Genomic DNA, 18,508 nt, shown 5'->3' on the forward strand with positions numbered 1-18,508 from the left:
TTTCTTTTTTTTTTAATTTTTTATTTTTTATAAACATATATTTTTATCCCCAGGGGTACAGGTCTGTGAATCACCAGGTTTACACACTTCACAGCACTCACCAAAGCACATACCCTCCCCAATGTCCATAATCCCACCCCCTTCTCCCAAACCCCCTCCCCCCAGCAACACTCAGTTTGTTTTGTGAGATTAAGAGTCACTTATGGTTTGTCTCCCTCCAAATCCCATCTTGTTTCATTTATTCTTCTCCTACCCACTTAAGCCTCCATGTTGCATCACCACTTCCTCATATCAGGGAGATCATATGATAGTTGTCTTTCTCTGCTTGACTTATTTCGCTAAGCATGATACGCTCTAGTTCCATCCATGTTGTCGCAAATGGCAAGATTTCATTTCTTTTGATGGCTGCATAGTATTCCATTGTGTATATATACCACATCTTCTTGATCCATTCATCTGTTGATGGACATCTAGGTTCTTTCCATAGTTTGGCTATTGTGGACATTGCTGCTATAAACATTCGGGTGCATGTGCCCCTTTGGATCACTACATTTGTATCTTTAGGGTAAATACCCAATAGTGCAATTGCTGGGTCATAGGGCAGTTCTATTTTCAACATTTTGAGGAACCTCCATGCTGTTTTCCAGAGTGGCTGCACCAGCTTGCATTCCCACCAAGAGTGGAGGAGGGTTCCCCTTTCTCCGCATCCTCGCCAGCATCTGTCATTTCCTGACTTGTTGATTTTAGCCATTCTGACTGGTGTGAGGTGATATCTCATTGTGGTTTTGATTTGTATTTCCCTGATGCCGAGTGATATGGAGCACTTTTTCATGTGTCTGTTCGCCATCTGGATGTCTTCTTTGCAGAAATGTCTGTTCATGTCCTCTGCCCATTTCTTGATTGGATTATTTGTTCTTTGGGTGTTGAGTTTGCTAAGTTCTTTATAGATTCTGGACACTAGTCCTTTATCTGATATGTCATTTGCAAATATCTTCTCCCATTCTGTCAGTTGTCTTTTGATTTTGTTAACTGTTTCCTTTGCTGTGCAAAAGCTTTTGATCTTGATGAAATCCCAATAGTTCATTTTTTCCCTTGCTTCCCTTGTCTTTTGCGTTGTTCCTAGGAAGATATTGCTGCGGCAGAGGTCGAAGAGGTTGCTGCCCGTGTTCTCCTCAAGGATTTTGATGGATTCCTTTCGCACATTGAGGTCCCTCATCCATTTTGAGTCTATTTTTGTGTGTGGTGTAAGGAAATGGTCCAATTTCATTTTTCTGCATGTGGCTGTCCAATTTTCCCAGCACCATTTATTGAAGAGGCTGTCTTTTTTCCATTGGACATTCTTTCCTGCTTTGTCGAAGATTAGTTGACCATAGAGTTGAGGGTCTATTTCTGGGCTCTCTATTCTGTTCCATTGATCTATGTGTCTGTTTTTGTGCCAGTACCATGCTGTCTTGATGATGACAGCTTTGTAATAGAGCTTGAAGTCCGGAATTGTGATGCCACCAACGTTGGCTTTCTTTTTCAATATCCCTTTGGCTATCCGAGGTCTTTTCTGGTTCCATATAAATTTTAGCATTATTTGTTCCATTTCTTTGAAAAAGATGGATGGTACTTTGATAGGAATTGCATTAAATGTGTAGATTGCTTTAGGTAGCATAGACATTTTCACAATATTTATTCTTCCAATCCAGGAGCATGGAACATTTTTCCATTTCTTTGTGTCTTCCTCAATTTCTTTCATGAGTACTTTATAGTTTTCTGAGTATAGATTCTGTGTCTCTTTGGTTAGGTTTATTCCTAGGTATCTTATGGTTTTGGGTGCAACTGTAATGGGATTGACTCGTTAATTTCTCTTTCTTCTGTCTTGCTGTTGGTGTAGAAAATGCAACTGATTTCTGTGCATTGATTTTATATCCTGACACTTTACTAAATTCCTGTACAAGTTCTAGCAGTTTTGGAGTGGAGTCTTTTGGGTTTTCCACATAAAGTATCATAATTTGAGTTCTTCTTTGCCGATTTGGATGCCTTTAATTTCCTTTTGTTGTCTGATTGCTGAGGCTAGGACCTCTAGTACTATGTTGAATAGCAGTGGTGATAATGGACATCCCTGCCGTGTTCCTGACCTTAGCGGAAAAGCTTTCAGTTTTTCTCCATTGAGAATGATATTTGCGGTGGGTTTTTCATAGATGGCTTTGATGATATTGAGGTATGTGCCCTCTATCCCTACACTTTGAAGAGTTTTGATCAGGAAGGGATGCTGTACTTTGTCAAATGCTTTTTCAGCATCTATTGAGAGTATCATATGGTTCTTGTTCTTTCTTTTATTGATGTGTTGTATCACATTGACTGATTTGCGGATGTTGAACCAACCTTGCAGCCCTGGAATAAATCCCACTTGGTCGTGGTGAATAATCTTTTTAATGTACTGTTGAATCCTATTGGCTAGTATTTTGTTGAGTATTTTCGCATCTGTGTTCATCAAGGATATCGGTCTATAGCTCTCTTTTTTGGTGGGATCCTTGTCTGGTTTTGGGATCAAGGTGATGCTGGCCTCATAAAATGAGTTTGGAAGTTTTCCTTCCATTTCTATTTTTTGGAACAGTTTCAGGAGAATAGGAATTAGTTCTTCTTTAAATGTTTGGTAGAATTCCCCCGGGAAGCCGTCGGGCCCTGGGCTTTTGTTTGTTTGGAGATTTTTAATGACTGTTTCAATCTCCTTACTGGTTATGGGTCTGTTCAGGCTTTCTATTTCTTCCTGGTTCAGTTGTGGTAGTTTATATGTTTCTAGGAATGCATCCATTTCTTCCAGATTGTCAAATTTTGCCGTAGAGTTGCTCATAGTATGTTCTTATAATAGTTTGTATTTCTTTGGTGTTAGTTGTGATCTCTCCTCTTTCATTCATGATTTTATTTATTTGGGTCCTTTCTCTTTTCTTTTTGATAAGTCGGCCCAGGGGTTTATCAATTTTATTAATTCTTTCAAAGAACCAGCTCCTAGTTTCGTTGATTTGTTCTATTGTTTTCTTGGTTTCTATTTCATTGATTTCTGCTCTGATCTTTATGATTTCTCTTCTCCTGCTGGGCTTAGGGTTTCTTTCTTGTTCCTTCTCCAGCTCCTTTAGGTGTAGGGTTAGGTTGTGTACCTGAGACCTTTCTTGTTTCTTGAGAAAGGCTTGTACCGCTATATATTTTCCTCTCAGGACTGCCTTTGTTGTGTCCCACAGATTTTGAACCGTTGTATTTTCATTATCATTTGTTTCCATGATTTTTTTCAATTCTTCTTTTATTTCCTGGTTGACCCATTCATTCTTTAGAAGGATACTCTTTAGTCTCCATGTATTTGGGTTCTTTCCAAACTTCCTTTTGTGGTTGAGTTCTAGCTTTAGAGCATTGTGGTCTGAAAATATGCAGGGAATGATCCCAATCTTTTGATACTGGTTGAGTCCTGATTTAGGACCGAGGATGTGATCTATTCTGGAGAGTGTTCCATGTGCACTAGAGAAGAATGTGTATTCTGTTGCTTTGGGATGAAATATTCTGACTATATCTGTGATGTCCATCTGGTCCAGTGTGTCATTTAAGGCCTTTATTTCCTTGCTGATCTTTTGCTTGGATGATCTGTCCATTTCAGTGAGGGGAGTGTTAAAGTCCCCTACTATTATTGTATTATTGTTGATGTGTTTCTTTGATTTTGTTATTAATTGGTTTATATAGTTGGCTGCTCCCACGTTGGGGGCATAGATATTTAAAATTGTTAAATCTTCTTGCTGGACAGACCCTTTGAGTATGATATAGTGTCCTTCCTCATCTCTTATTATAGTCTTTGGCTTAAAATCTAATTGATCTGATATAAGGATTGCCACTCCTGCTTTCTTCTGATGTCCATTAGCATGGTAAATTCTTTTCCACCCCCTCACTTTAAATCTGGAGGTGTCTTCGGGCTTAAAATGAGTTTCCTGGAGGCAACATATAGATGGGTTTTGTTTTTTTATCCATTCTGATACCCTGTGTCTTTTGACAGGGGCATTTAGCCCATTCACATTCAGGGTAAGTATTGAGAGATATGAATTTAGTGCCATTGTATTGCCTGTAAGGTGACTGTTACTGTATATGGTCTCTGTTCCTTTCTGATCTACCACTTGTAGGCTTTCTCTTTGCTTAGAGGACCCCTTTCAATATTTCCTGTAGAGCTGGTTTGGTGTTTGCAAATTCTTTCAGTTTTTGTTTGTCCTGGAAGCTTTTAATCTCTCCTTCTATTTTCAATGATAGCCTAGCTGGATATAGTATTCTTGGCTGCATGTTTTTCTCGTTTAGTGCTCTGAAAATATCATGCCAGCTCTTTCTGGCCTGCCAGGTCTCTGTGGATAAGTCAGCTGCCAATCTAATATTTTTACCATTGTATGTTACAGACTTCTTTTCCCGGGCTGCTTTCAGGATTTTCTCTTTGTCACTGAGACTTGTAAATTTTACTATTAGGTGACGGGGTGTGGGCCTATTCTTATTGATTTTGAGGGGCGTTCTCTGAACCTCCTGAATTTTGATGCTCGTTCCCTTTGCCATATTGGGGAAATTCTCCCCAATAATTCTCTCCAGTATACCTTCTGCTCCCCTCTCTCTTTCTTCTTCTTCTGGAATCCCAATTATTCTAATGTTGTTTCGTCTTATGGTGTCACTTATCTCTCGAATTCTCCCCTCGTGGTCCAGTAGCTGTTTGTCCCTCTTTTGCTCAGCTTCTTTATTCTCTGTCATTTGGTCTTCTATATCACTAATTCTTTCTTCTGCCTCATTTATCCTAGCAGTTAGAGCCTCCATTTTTGATTGCACCTCATTAATAGCTTTTTTGATTTCAACTTGGTTAGATTTTAGTTCTTTTATTTCTCCAGAAAGGGCTTTTATATCTCCCGAGAGGGTTTCTCTAATATCTTCCATGCCTTTTTCGAGCCCGGCTAGAACCTTGAGAATTGTCATTCTGAACTCTAGATCTGACATATTACCGATGTCTGTATTGATTAGGTCCCTAGCCTTCGGTACTGCCTCTTGTTCTTTTTTTTGTGTTGAATTTTTACGTCTTGTCATTTTGTCCAGATAAGAGTAAATGAAGGGGCAAGTAAAATACTAAAAGGGTGGCAACAACCCCAGAAAAATATGCTTTAACCAAATTAGAAGAGATCCAAAATCGTGAGTGGGGAGAAAGGGGATAAAAAGAGGTTCAAAAAGGAAGAAAGAAAAAAAAAAGCAAAAAGAAAAAAAAAAGAAAGAAAAGAAAAGAATATTTAAAAAAAGAAAACACCTAAGAAAAATGTAAAAAAGAAAAAAATATATATATTAGATAAACTAGTAAAAAATCGTTAAAAAAGAAAAAGGTAACAGTTAAAAAAAAAAAAAATTACCCGAAGGCGAGAAAAAAAAAAATGAAAAAGAAAAAATTAAATTAACTGCAAGACTAAAAAAAATCACAGGAAAAAAGCCATGAGTTCCGTGCTTGGCTTTCTCCTCCTCTGGAATTCTGCTGCTCTCCTTGGTATTGAAACCGCACTCCTTGGTAGGTGAACCTGGTCTCGGCTGGATTTCTTGTTGATCTTCTGGGGGAGGGGCCTGTTGTAGTGATTCTCAAGTGTCTTTGCCCCAGGCGGAATTACACTGCCCTTACCTGAGGCCGGGGTGAGTAATCCGCTCGGGTTTGCTTTCAGGAGCTTTTGTTCCCTGAGCGCTTTCCGTAGAGTTCCGGAGGATGGGAATACAAATGGCGGCCTCCTGGTCTCCGGCCCGGAGGAGCCGAGAGCCCAGGGCCCCACTCCTCAGTGCGCCCTCAGACAACAGCGCCCAGTAACTCCCGTCTGCCTGACCTCCGGCCGCGCTCTGAGCTCACCAAGCCTGCGACCGGTTCAAGGTAACCCCGAGCTGCGAGCTTACTGTCGGCTCTGTCTCTGCAGCCGGCTTTCCCGTTCCAATACCCGCAAGCTCTGCGACACTCAGACTCCCCCGATCCTTCTGTGACCCTGCGGGACCTGAGGCCACGCTGACCCCGCGTGGGCTTCGCCCCAGTTTAGCCTCTGGAGCGATGTCCCTCAGCGGAACAGACTTTTAAAAGTCCTGATTTTGTGCGCGGTTGCTCCGCCGCTTGCTGGGAGCCGGCCCCTCCCCCCGGGGTCTCTCTTCCCGTCGCTTTGGATTCACATCTCCGCCGGTCCTACCTTTCAGAAAGTGGTTGTTTTTCTGTTTCCAGAATTGCTGTTCTTCTTCTCTTCGATCTGCCGATGGATTTTCAGGTGTTTGCAATCTTTAGATAAGCTATCTAGCTGATCTCCGGCTAGCTGAAGCAGTCTCAGCTTGCTACTTCTCCGCCATCTTGACTCCTCCCTCTATATCTCATTAATATTTTAATTGGCGTTTTTCCTGATAATGGATGAGTTTGAGCATCCCTTCATATACTTTTGACTTCCCTCTTCCATGGATTGCCTGCTTGTTTGTATCCCTGATTTTTTAAGATCGGGGAGCAGGTATGATTTCTCTGCATTCTCTACTGCTCCCAACAACACTGATGGATGTTGATTGATGATTGATGAGAAGGTCAATGTGGTTGTGTTATTTGAGCTTCTGGATTTTGAGGCCTACTTTTCCTCCACAGAGCCTGAGGTGTTTGCCTTCATTCATTCAGAACACATTCATCAAAATACTACCCCATGCCAAGTCTTTCCGTGCAACTCTCCCTCCCGGCAAAGCCCAAATGACCTGTCAGTCACTCTATCAATTGAACAGAAGAATGAAACTGGTCACACAAGTCATCTGGCATCAGGCAGACTCGTAACATTTTATATGCCATTTGATAGAATCTAATGTTCTATGATCCTCTGATTCTAACTCACTGACTAGCTGATTTGTTTCCTTAATTGTTGTTTTTAACTGCCACGTGCCTAAACCAAGGCAAGATCCAAGCAATCTAGGCTATATGTTTGCACATCAACAGGAAACCCAAACAGCCTTTTGTTAGGTGTCTCTGTTTGTGAGGCACAGTATTACATCGTAGTGAACTATGATTGCTGAATATTATCACAGATTGCAGAGTCCTTACTGTACTCTACAAAGGTCACAAGTCTCTATGTGACCACATTTATTGGCATTTCCAGAGAGAAGTGTTCTCAGCCCTAACCTAGCTACTCCCACATCCACCCACTCCAGGGCAGGGTTAGGAGCCCAAATCTGTAAGTCTTCATTGAAATACCTCTACCCTATATGGTCATTATCTTTTTATTTGCTCTTCCTCCTCTAGATTTGGGACACATGGAGGATACAGATTGTGTCTTATTAATTTCTTTAGTCTACTTAGCAAGGCATTTGTCACAGAGTAGTTTTTCAGTAAACATTTATTGACTTAATGAATGGACACATGAAAAAATATTTATTGAGCACCTACATACCACATACTATGTCAGATGCTAAGAATTCATAGATGAATAAGATACAGTTTAATTATAAAATAGAGTGGAAAATGTACTGAGAAGGAGCACCGTATCTTATGGCGAGATGAATGTCAAAGAAGGGATGCCACACTCATCTTGCAACACTCATCTTTTTTATCTCCAAGAGTTCTTCCGCCTTAAGTTCTGGATATGGCTTACACTTTACTTGCAAGATATAGGCTCTTTCTGTGGGTACATGTGTGAGAGAGGATGGGTGTGGATGCTGCCTATTCCACATGTGCCTATTCCATCATAGCCTGAAGTTAGTACAGGGAGGTTGAAGGCTATTTTCCCACCTTCCAAGTGGCTGGGATAGCTATAGCTGCATTTGGAGACGTAGTGTGGACAGAAAGGTGAGCATCACAATATTGGACCCTTAATTCCTTTGGTATGTGATCCAACAGTTGGGAAAATCTAAGCTGGCCTAGGAGTGAGCTTTTGCAGCTCCATATCAAATCCATGTCAATTTTCAACCCTTTGGTCAAGTGAAAGGGACTTGGGTCAAGTTCTGTCCAAACGATCAGGCTTTGAGGGAAACTTGGTCAAGTACGTTTGCTGAAAGGTTAGTTATGTGCCTCTTGGAAAACATACTAGTCAGGTCTCTGCAGGAACCTTGTCTCACTTCATATCAGCTCAGTGACAAAGTGTGGGCAGTGACTTCTAAAATGGACACTAGGTGTGGGACCGAGTGGGGAGGTATGCTAGATTTGGCATTATGTCTTCCACAGAGAAACAAACACTCATTTCTTTGTTTTCACTTTAAAAGATACTTCTTATAAAAAAGATTTCTTTGTAAAGAATCACTTAGTATTTGGTATTTGAACAAGTGAAACAAATTCAGGTTTCTCTGAGCAAATCCCTAAAGAGATTTCCTTCATTTCCATATCTGTGGACTTTGGATAGCAGAGTCTAATGTGACATAATCTTCAATACATTTCTTTTTCATTGATACTCTACAGGGCAGAGTTCTTTTATCTTTATTTGCTCCCGAATCTTGAAGCATTTGCTCAATAACCATGTGGGGTTCAGTTAAGTATGCAACTCTTGCCTCTGCCACTCTTACAAAATTATTGAAATAGTTTGCTCCTGTGCATTTCCCTCTATTTTTATGGACTCAGCCACTAATAACCAGGATCTGGTGCATGTGAGTTGCCTTTGTTTGTTTGTTTAGAGTCTGTGAGCCTACCCATCATAAACCAAAACAGTCAATAGCAGATGAATTGATGAAGGCTACCACCAATAATAATTGGGTAATGTGAAGACAACCAATAGAGAAAGGGTTGGCAAACATTTTCTCTAAAGGGCCAGAGAGCAAATATTTTAGGCTTTGCGAGTCATAGAGTCTCTGTCATGACTACTCACCTCAGCTGTTGTAGTGCCAACTCAGCTCTAGACAATATGAAAATGAATGAGCATGGGTATATTTCAATAAAACTTTATTTACAAAAACAGGCAACAGGCCAGATTTAGCATGTGACTATATTTTATTGATCCCTAACCTAGGATAGAAACAAGAAGCTTTAGAGGTACCTGGGTGGCTCAGTTGGTGAAGCATCTGCCTTTGGCTCAGGTCATGATCTCAGGGTCCCGGAATCGAGCCCCATGTTGGGCTCTCTGCTTAACAGGGAGTTTCACACCCTCCCCACGCCCATCAAATTAAAAAAAAAAAAAAAAAAAAAAAAAAGTAAAGAAAAAAGAAACTAGTAGCTTTAGCCATGAAAAAGATATAAGGGTCCACCCCTTTGAAAGTCCAATTTTGCCCTGTATCTTAGCATATAGCATCTGCTGTCTAGTTAGGTTTATAGGACGTGAAGGGTTGGAGTAACCATGTTTACAGGGGATTCAATGACAAAAGCTCCAAGGGCGCCCTTCCCTTTTGTTTTAAAAACTCTTGTCCTGTCCTAGCTGGGCTGTGGTAATGGGCTGAAATAGAGAAGGGTCTGGAATGGAAACCAGCCACTCCACAGAGGATCTGTGTCTCCCAGGGGAGTTGGGGTTTGGTGCTTAGGGAGAAAGAAGAGATGTGCTTCTAGGAGTCTACTCTAGTGGCCCAGAGATGAGCAAGAAAAGAGACCAAGTTCCCCAAATTCTCCTGGGTGCAATGTTGTTTCCGGTTTTGGAGAGGTCAGTTTCAGAGCATAGTTTCTAGGCATAGAGTTTGGCTAGTGGTTTGTGTTTCATTGGTCAAGAAGATCTTATGGTAGTTCTGGTGCTCTCTTCACAGCCATTGACAGATGTGAACAATCCATTGCCATGTGGACTCCTTATACAGTTTCACCATTTGCCGAAGCAATGATTCCACTGTCTCCATGTGGGACACAAGGGACGCAAGTAAGAACTAAAAGAAAGGTAAGAAACTGAAGGTCAGGTATCCTTTACTTGGAAGAGGGCCAGTAAGTACATTAATGAATGTATGGAGTGGAAGTTGCAGCTGAGACCAAATTCTAAGATTGTGGTTAATTTTCTTTCTACCTGGAGTAGATCCATAATCTTGCTTTTTGCTCTATCATTTTTTTTTTCCTTAAGTCTGAGCAAACACAAGCCATCCTTGCGTTCCCAGCTCTGGTAGGTTCCCAAGTGAGCAGCATCTGTTGGATGGAGAAGTAGTTTATACCCAAGATGTTTTTAGAGATCTGAAACAACATTGGTGTCTTGGCCATCAATTAGACAGGGGGAGAAGGCAAGCTAAGAGGCAGCAATGAAGTTGGTAATTACACACTATAGTACCATTGACCTCCAAGAGCAGGTGGCGGGGGCAAGTGAAATTCCAGGCTCTGTCACTCAAGATTCACTTTTGCTCTTGTGTTTTGGCCTGAGGGGATGCTCATTGATCTGGAAGAGATCATCTACACCATCTTGTTAATAATAAGGACAATAAGATAATAATGTATTTAATACTGAAGGATATTTTCCTTTCCTTAGTTGTTTGAAAGTTGCTATTACATTTTTAAAACCTCTGTCTTTACTGTTCTCTCTCTTTATGTATGTGTGCGTATATATGTATACATATATACATCTACATATATATGCAAATTGGGAAGATCAGCGTCTATATCTATAGTATGAGTTCAATATTTACTGCTTCTTTATTTTTTAAATTTATTTATTTATTTATTTATTTATTTGAGAGAGGGTAGGGAGAGCATGGACGGGGGGAGGGGCATAGGGAGAGGGAGAGGCAGACTCCCTGCTGAGCCGGGAGCCCTGTGCTAGCCTTGATCCCAGGATCCCGAGATCATGACCAGAGCTGAAGGCAGACACTTAACTGATGGGGCCACCCAGGTGCCCCAGTATTTACTGCGTCTATAGAACTAGCCCTTTGTTAAGGCCTTTGCAGCCCTAATATTTCCATTTAGTCACCTTTTTTGTACAGAACCACCTCTACTCCTAGGTCACAGCTCCAGAGAGGAGGGCCCAGAAGAGGATACCCAAGTCCTGGCAACAGATTTGGTGACCATCCTTCAGCCTTCCCAGTTGCGCTTGCCATTTTCAATATCACTCAGAGTTGTGGTTCCAATTCTGTCCCCCTATGTCTCCAGCATCTCTCCCTCCCAAGCAGGCAGCTTCGCTTTTGGTCTTCAGTGGGGTGGAGAGGTGAGTGAATTGTTTTAGGTGCCTGTGTTCCATCCTGGGCAGCGTGGAGTCAAGGCAGAGGGTATGGAGAGCGGGACATAACAACTTCATTTTCTCTAGCTCTTGAGCCCACGTCAAACACTTCTTACAATAACAGACCCCAATCTGCAGCTGATGCCTGGGACAGATGGAGGTCTTGGCAGAAGCTGAGATTACTTTCCAATTTCACTGAGATTATAAAAACAACATTTTTGAACTTTAAATCCTGGCACTCATGACCCTGAGTATTTTCTTTTTCTTTTGTCACTGCGTTCTTTGAAGACCAAGTCACCTGTTCCTTCATCTAGAGACACTGTTTCAGGCGATAAGAAAAGACAAACTATCAGAAACCCCAGAGGCGCCAATTATCTACTCTTTTGATGCTAACAACTTGCATTTCAACCCATTCGTTTATATAAAAGTGGCTACCTCTTTCTGTTCACATGCTTGGAGCATGGGCGGGTGGGGTTTGTCTCTGCCAAAGTAGCCAGATCAGATTTTTTAAATGAACAAGAGTCAAAAAAAAAAAAAAAAAAAAAAAAAGGTAAATTGACTTTTTACAGGGAAACAAGCCATTCCTCAAAAACTATTAAAGATTCTGTCATCCAGAATATCCCCATCCTGTTGACCTTATTTACAGATTTCATGAAATATACATCATCGTAACATTGATATATGGACCCCGTAGCATCCAATTTCTTGAAGGCATATGAACCTGATAAGGATGCCGGTCATGTACTCATAAACGTGGGGGCAATATAAATGAGATGATGCCCCATGGAATATAACACCCACAGATGCTTTCCTAAAATACGCTCATATCCTTTGGAAACAAGGCAATTTGGCTCTCTACCTTGGCTCTGAATGAAATAATGTTCTGGGTGGGGGAGGCAGGTAATAAAAGCGACAATTGTGAAGTGTTACTGGCAGTTTTTTCATTTTTACTGCAAGCTGGGGCATACATTTGTCTTCATTGTCAAGGGGTTGGAGGTGTTTACAAGTTAAAGATAAGGAAGCAGGAAAGCTTATTCCATTCTCTCCTCCGGGAAAGCACCCGTTTCCTTATCACGAATCCAAAACCACATCTTGGGCAGGAATTAGGCGACCCATTGCTTTAGATTTGGTCTCATTTGGAAGGTTTCTTTGCTCCTTTCCCCATACTCGCCTGGCGATGTGGAAAGACCTGGCAAGAGTTGCTCTTAGAGGGTGATAGCGAACCACACCGGGCCATTTCTGCCCCTTCCCCCCCTGTCAGCTCACTGGACCGTGAGAACAGCTGTGGGTTCTAGCCTTGGCAGTTGACAAAACCTTACCAACTTTTCTCATCCTTCAGGGGAAACAAAAAGCGGGTGCAGTCATTTTGGAAGCAGAGTGATGGTTGGTCGATTCCCTCTCTGTAGACAGTGATGCAGGTCGAAAAGGTTTATTCTGCATCCGGGCCTCCCCCTCTGTTGACGATCCATCTTGATCCAGAGCAGGAGGCTCATTACTCTCAGAGCGGCTCTACACATACTGGGTGGGAACAAGAAGGAACTTGTAAACCTTCCCCGTACTTTGGAGAAAAACCAGCCCAACCCTTTCCGTCAGAGGTATTTTTCAGAGGCGGGTGGGAGGGGGAACACAGCTGAAAGGGAGATGCACACACACACACACACACACACACACACACACACACACACACTTCAAAACAAATCTAAAATGCAAGGAACTTCAGACATGGGAACAGGGACTGAAATCCTAGTCCAGAGCTTACAAATCCACAGCAGCCGAATAGCAAGCCTCTGTGTGCCCCTCCTCATTTATGAACAGTCAACAAAGCAACTGCAGGTGATCCGGCCTGATGCCGTGGAGGCCTCTCAGATGGCCGGGCTCCTGCAAACTTATTCACCGCCTCATTAAAGCAATTTCAAAATCAATTCTGGATTTGACAAGCCGTCAGTACATTGTTGCTTCTCAGTGATGGGAATGACATGTTAACAGCAATTAGACTTTTGCACACGCACGGTGGAGCCTGTTCAGCATATTCTTTATTAGAAGAGCCTAAAAAGCATTATTATAATCATCTAACCTGGGGTCATGGACACATGCTCTATGATCTCTGCCTCTGTCAGCAGTCCCCTTGGTGAAATTTTGCCTATTGTCCGTAGAGATTAAAAGAAGTGCTTACCCCAGATGCGATATTGGAAAATCAAAGGTCAGAGCAAAGCTTGTGCTAACCTCCATGTTTTTTAATACAAGTTATAGGAGCAATCAGATTAGCATGAACAGATATTGCGCCTTCTAACAGATGGAGCAGGATTCTTATGCAAACGAGGGAGGACAGGCTACAGTCGGTTGGTGGCAACATTCTGGGCGCAGGAGTGGGTTTGGTCAGCACTTGGACAGTGAGGATAGCAAAGCCTTCACTCCAGAAATGCTCAGAGGCACAGCAGTCCTTTATGTCAAGGAAAATCGCTTCCTTCTGTAATAAAATCAGCCTATCCTGTTTGGAATGGTCCCTTTTATGGCCAGCTCTCTTGGTCAGCTAAAGTCATTAGTGGGAGGTGTTTTCCTCTCTGCTTTGGGAGCCCCACAGAATCTCCTGAAAACGAGTAGTGTAACCGGATCTTCCCAAGACTCTGCCATCCAAATAAGTCTCAAATCTCATTGGACCCCATTTATTTCTAGGTAGTCCCAAGAGAGAGTCTCTCATGTGCCCACAGACAATTTGCTCCTGATTTTCTCTTCTGATTTTTGCTTTCATGGCTACCATTTGAGAGTGGTGTTATGTCCAGTAACATCTTACAACCACTCAAGTAAGAACTTTTATTCTTTCTACTTTGAAGGTGAAAAAATAGGAGAGCAGCCATGTTCACCCAGTTGCCCAGTATCTCGTTGCTAGAACACAGGATGCAAACTCAGACAGTCTGGTTTCCAGTCACTTGTAGTGTCATTACTCGATATTGCCTCTTAATTAAAAGCTGATTTCCACACGAGGGAACCACCTCCCCAAGCTCCCAACATTGCAAGATATTCAATGTTCCAGGAAACATTTATTGACTGACTGACTAACAGATTCATGGAATGAATGAATTTGACTTCATGATGGCCAGATTCACGCAGGGGTATATCATATTTCAAATTCCCAACTTTCCCAAGCAAACTCAGTTTGCTTACACTGACTAGCTATTTAAAATTGTAAACAGCTCTCAACTCTATAGTCCATATTCTCTCTCCCTGCTTTAAGTGGTGATGCTTGTCACCACTGACATATGGTGTATTTTATTTGCATATCTCTTCCTCTAGAATATAAAAGCAAGAATTTTTCAGTGTTTTTTCATTGCTCTTTCAGTGTTAAACAGTGCCAGCAACAAACTGTGGTCTTGATAATTATTGACTAAATGAAAGGGTTATGTATTTCAGGTGTAAAGAGGTCAGGGAATATGTCCTATCTTTGGTTCAGATATAGATCCACAGACCAATGTGAATCATTGATGAGAAACTCGACATGAAAAACCAGAAGGAATTTAGTGCTCTTCTTGCCTCTTTGTCATTTTCAGAGAATCATTTGCTTTTGATAACACTGAGCTGAGGGTAGAACCAGAACTAAAAGTCCACGTCTTGGTGCTTTCCCTCTCCACACGCTACCACTTAGTGTGGCCAGATCTAGGGATTTCCTTTTCCACTTAGCTCGTTATTAAATGTCTTTTCTGAAAGCTCCCAACAGATCAGATGTTGCCCCCACTCCCACTTTGGGTGCCTTCCTGGTTGGCTAACTGGGGGGCTTTAGAGGGTCCCTGTCGTTTTGTTGGATGGGTGGTTGCTAGCTTTTGAAGCAGGACTGCTCATTGCTGATTCCCCTAGGCGCTTGTTTTTGAAGCCAACACTTCAAAGGCAAGCAACATTTGAATTCCTCAGCTATTCATCCAGTTGGTCAGACTAGATGCACACCCTCAAGAAGCCATTTGTTACTTTCAGTGGGGGCAGCAGATAAGCAGGAAGCCACCATTTGGAGGAGGAGCTGACAGTCTACCATGAGGATCAGTAGGTCTGCAAAGGGTCTGCTTTGGGTTAATATTTTGATGTAAAGTTTCCCAAAGAGAGGTTTTAGGAAAATCAAGTGTGGAAATTGTGTGTGTGTGTGTGTGTGTACGTGCGTGTTTGGTGATGGTGATGATGATGATGGTGATGATGATGATGATTTGGGGTGATAGATAGGCAAAAGGTTGAGAAGAAATCTTAGCATTTCCGACAAGAATGAATAGAACAGCAGTTTTGCAAATTGTGATCCAGGGATCCTTGGGGGTTTCAGAAACTTTTCTGGGGGTTCTATAAATTCAAAACTGTTTTCATAGCAACACTATGATATTATTTGCCCTTTTCGCATCATTCTTTCATCAGTGTACTGAGAAGAAGCTACCCATCATGTGCTACGGTGAAAGAAAGAAGGCAAACGCAGGAATGAAAAACTAGCTGTCTTCTAGTGAGCCAGCTAGTAAGCGAATCTACCAAGAGATTTGCAAAAAACATAAAGCGATGTCCCTTTTCTCCTTTTTGTGAAAAAATGTGACTACTTTCCATAAAATTATATTTTTATGTTAACATATAAGACTTATTATTTTTAAATAATTTAATGAATTTAAACAATTTCCCACTTTTAATTTAAAAAACATATATATATATATTTAGATCAAAATAAAGATCTATATCTATATATATCTTGCACTATAAATAAAAATACTTTCAGATCCTCAAAATTTTTAAAAGAGTGAAGAGGTCATGAGACCAAAAAGTTTGAGAACCCCGGTAATAGGGCTGTCAAAACTTGGTCTGAATAAAAGCCTCAGAGAATCATACATTTCACAGTGAGAAGAATCCTTGAAACATGATCTGGTCTCATCCCCTAGCTTGCTCAGGCAGGCAAGGTATTATCCCTTTTTATATCCCTTTTTACATGGGATTATAGAGACCCAGAGGGTTCATAGACTTTCCCAAAACTCCACAGCCGTTGAGTGCAGTTAGGGAGAGAAGTGAGGTTGTGGCAAATTTGGGATGACAAGTCTTGTACCTTTTCATGCAGACCGAGCTCTACCCACCACACCACTCTGCCAGGGACACGAATGGTCCTTACTAAGAAAATGTAAACAACACACATAAAAACCTATCTTCTTTTCTTTTTTCTTTTGGCTGTTAAATCTACCTTTGGTAATTTTTCTGGTGGTGGATCTGAGTATGCTAGAAAGAGCTATTTATTTGCTTAGCTTATTGGATTTAGAAATTGTGGGCTGAAGTTGGTGATGTTGGCAATGCTCGCTGCAGTGCTTGCTGGGCTCATCTTGTGGAGGAATCCACTTCCATACTCACTGGTTAGGCTGTTGGCAAGCCTCAGGCTCTGGCTCGCTGTTCATTAGACTTGAGTCCCTTGCCACATGAACTTCTCCCCAGCTGCCCAGCTCACAACATGGCAGCTGGCTTCCCTCAGAGTAGGTGTGAGGGGGAAAGGCTAACCAAGATGGAACCCGTAGTCTTCTTGTCACCTAGCCTTGTTGGTGACACCCCAGCACTTTCGCCGTATTCTGATTGTCAGATGTAAGTCCCTAGGTCCAGCCCACATTCAAGGGAAGGGAGGAGGTTACATATAGGTATGAATACTTGGAAGCATGGATCCTGGAAAGCCATCGTAAAGGCTGGCTATTGTAACCTCTAACCTAACATTTGATCCTCTCCCTTATCTGGTGACCTCATCACACAGTGCTTTTTAAGTGTAAATAACTTGTGCTCATTATCTATGGGACAGTCTGATGCAGAGGTTAAAACCATGAACTCTTCCGGGATTTGATCTTAGCTCTACCGCTCTGATAGTTTTGACCTCAAGCAAGCGACTCTGTGTCTCAGTTTCCCACCCACAAGATAGGGCTGATGAACATTGTTCCTTCATGGGAGTTGTGAAGATTGAGTTACTACACATTACAGAGCTGTTAAAACCGTGGCTGGCATAGAGTAAGCACCATATGGGTACTTACAGTTACAGGTTTCTCCCACCATCTGAAAGTCGAGTATTCCTATTAGGCTTCTCTGATATCTTAGGACAAATCTTGCTAATGGATGCACAAAATAAATGGAGATAAAGCACAGATGCTCATAAACACAGCTCAAAGCTATGGCGGCTTGATGCTGAGTGAAATTGCCAAGGACGGAGTTTGGGGGAGCCACTCTCATGGCTCGGGGTGGACCCGGCCTCAATAATGGCTCACTTTAAAACCAACACTGAACACTATTGTACTTTTTGCTTTTTCTCATAAAAGTGAAAAATCATTTTGGATTTCTTTTTGTTGACAAAACCAAATCCTAATGTAGATCTTTTCATATAAGTGAAGGGCCATAACATGAACATTTGAAAAGTGGGTCCCTGTATTCCCACTATGCACCAGGCATATTACACATTATTTATTATGAACAATATTTCAATGCAGTAGGTGTTTTCACATCATCTAACTAATGAAAAACTGCTTAGCGAGTTTAAGCATCTTGCCCAAGGTATCATCTCTGGTAAAGGATGGGACTGGGGTTCTTTACCAGGTTTGTATAGCCCCAGTTCTGGCCTTCTACTGTTACTTTAGGGAATGCAGCATGGAAGGAAAATGGTCAAGGAGAGTAAAATAGGAATATGCCTCAGGTATTGTAGATATAATTATGAGTTAAAAAGAAGATTTTTTTTTTATCATTTCTACATACACAAATGAGGGTTTTCCTAGGACTAAATTTAACTTTGAAAATAAATGACTTGTAGCAAGGCAGACTCAAAAATAACCAAGTTCTCAGGTGATAATTGTTTACCATGTGATTTTTTCCGATCCTTTCTATGGTACTTACCTTGCAATTAAATGATCAATAGTTATCCTGTAAGTAGCAAGTATGCCCATGAAATTTGTGACCTGGAAAATCAGCCATTATGAGAGAGGAAGTGTTAAATGGTCTGGAAATGATTGGTGGGAAGGTAAAGCTGCCTCTTTCTTTTGACGAATCTACTGAGGCACTAAATTCAGAGATACCCAAATAAATTCCCAGTCTATGAATTGGCACCATCTTCAGGCCCTTCCACAGAGGAGCTGGAGCTGCCTGTGGTGGGGTCTCTGTCCAGGCTGGGAGTGTCTCCTTGGACACCTAGGCAGGGCGGTGTGGCTCTCTAGACCAATTCAATAAAAACTCCATTATCAGTTTTCAGAGCAGCACGTGACTAAGCATGGCCAGTTGTGGTCTGGTGGTGCACTGAGTTGGTTGCTCTCAGCAGAGGTGGGCATGTTTCCTGTGATTTCCTTGTAGAGAGAAACTTCAGGGATGGCAAATGTTTATTGATGGACCTTGGGAGATTGGGGGGCACCCACGCACCCACTCCTTCTACCATCAGTGTAGGGAGGCCACACTGGAAAGAAGACAGCCTCTGCTGGTCTCTATAT

General features: G+C 41.8%; 1 long non-coding RNA gene across 1 annotated transcript in view; it reads left to right on the forward strand.

Annotated features, from left to right (window-relative positions):
• LOC309843687 overlaps window positions 1-18,508 on the forward strand; it is a 138,582-nt gene that overhangs the window by 66,257 nt on the left and 53,817 nt on the right. Inside the window, exon 3 of the long non-coding RNA XR_014300279.1 lies at window positions 9,685-9,809. This is a non-coding gene — a long non-coding RNA (uncharacterized lncRNA). The remainder of the gene's footprint in view (window positions 1-9,684; window positions 9,810-18,508) is intronic.

This window comes from Mustela nivalis (assembly GCF_964662115.1).
Source record: "Mustela nivalis genome assembly, chromosome: 11".
NCBI classification, from domain to species: domain Eukaryota; kingdom Metazoa; phylum Chordata; class Mammalia; order Carnivora; family Mustelidae; genus Mustela; species Mustela nivalis.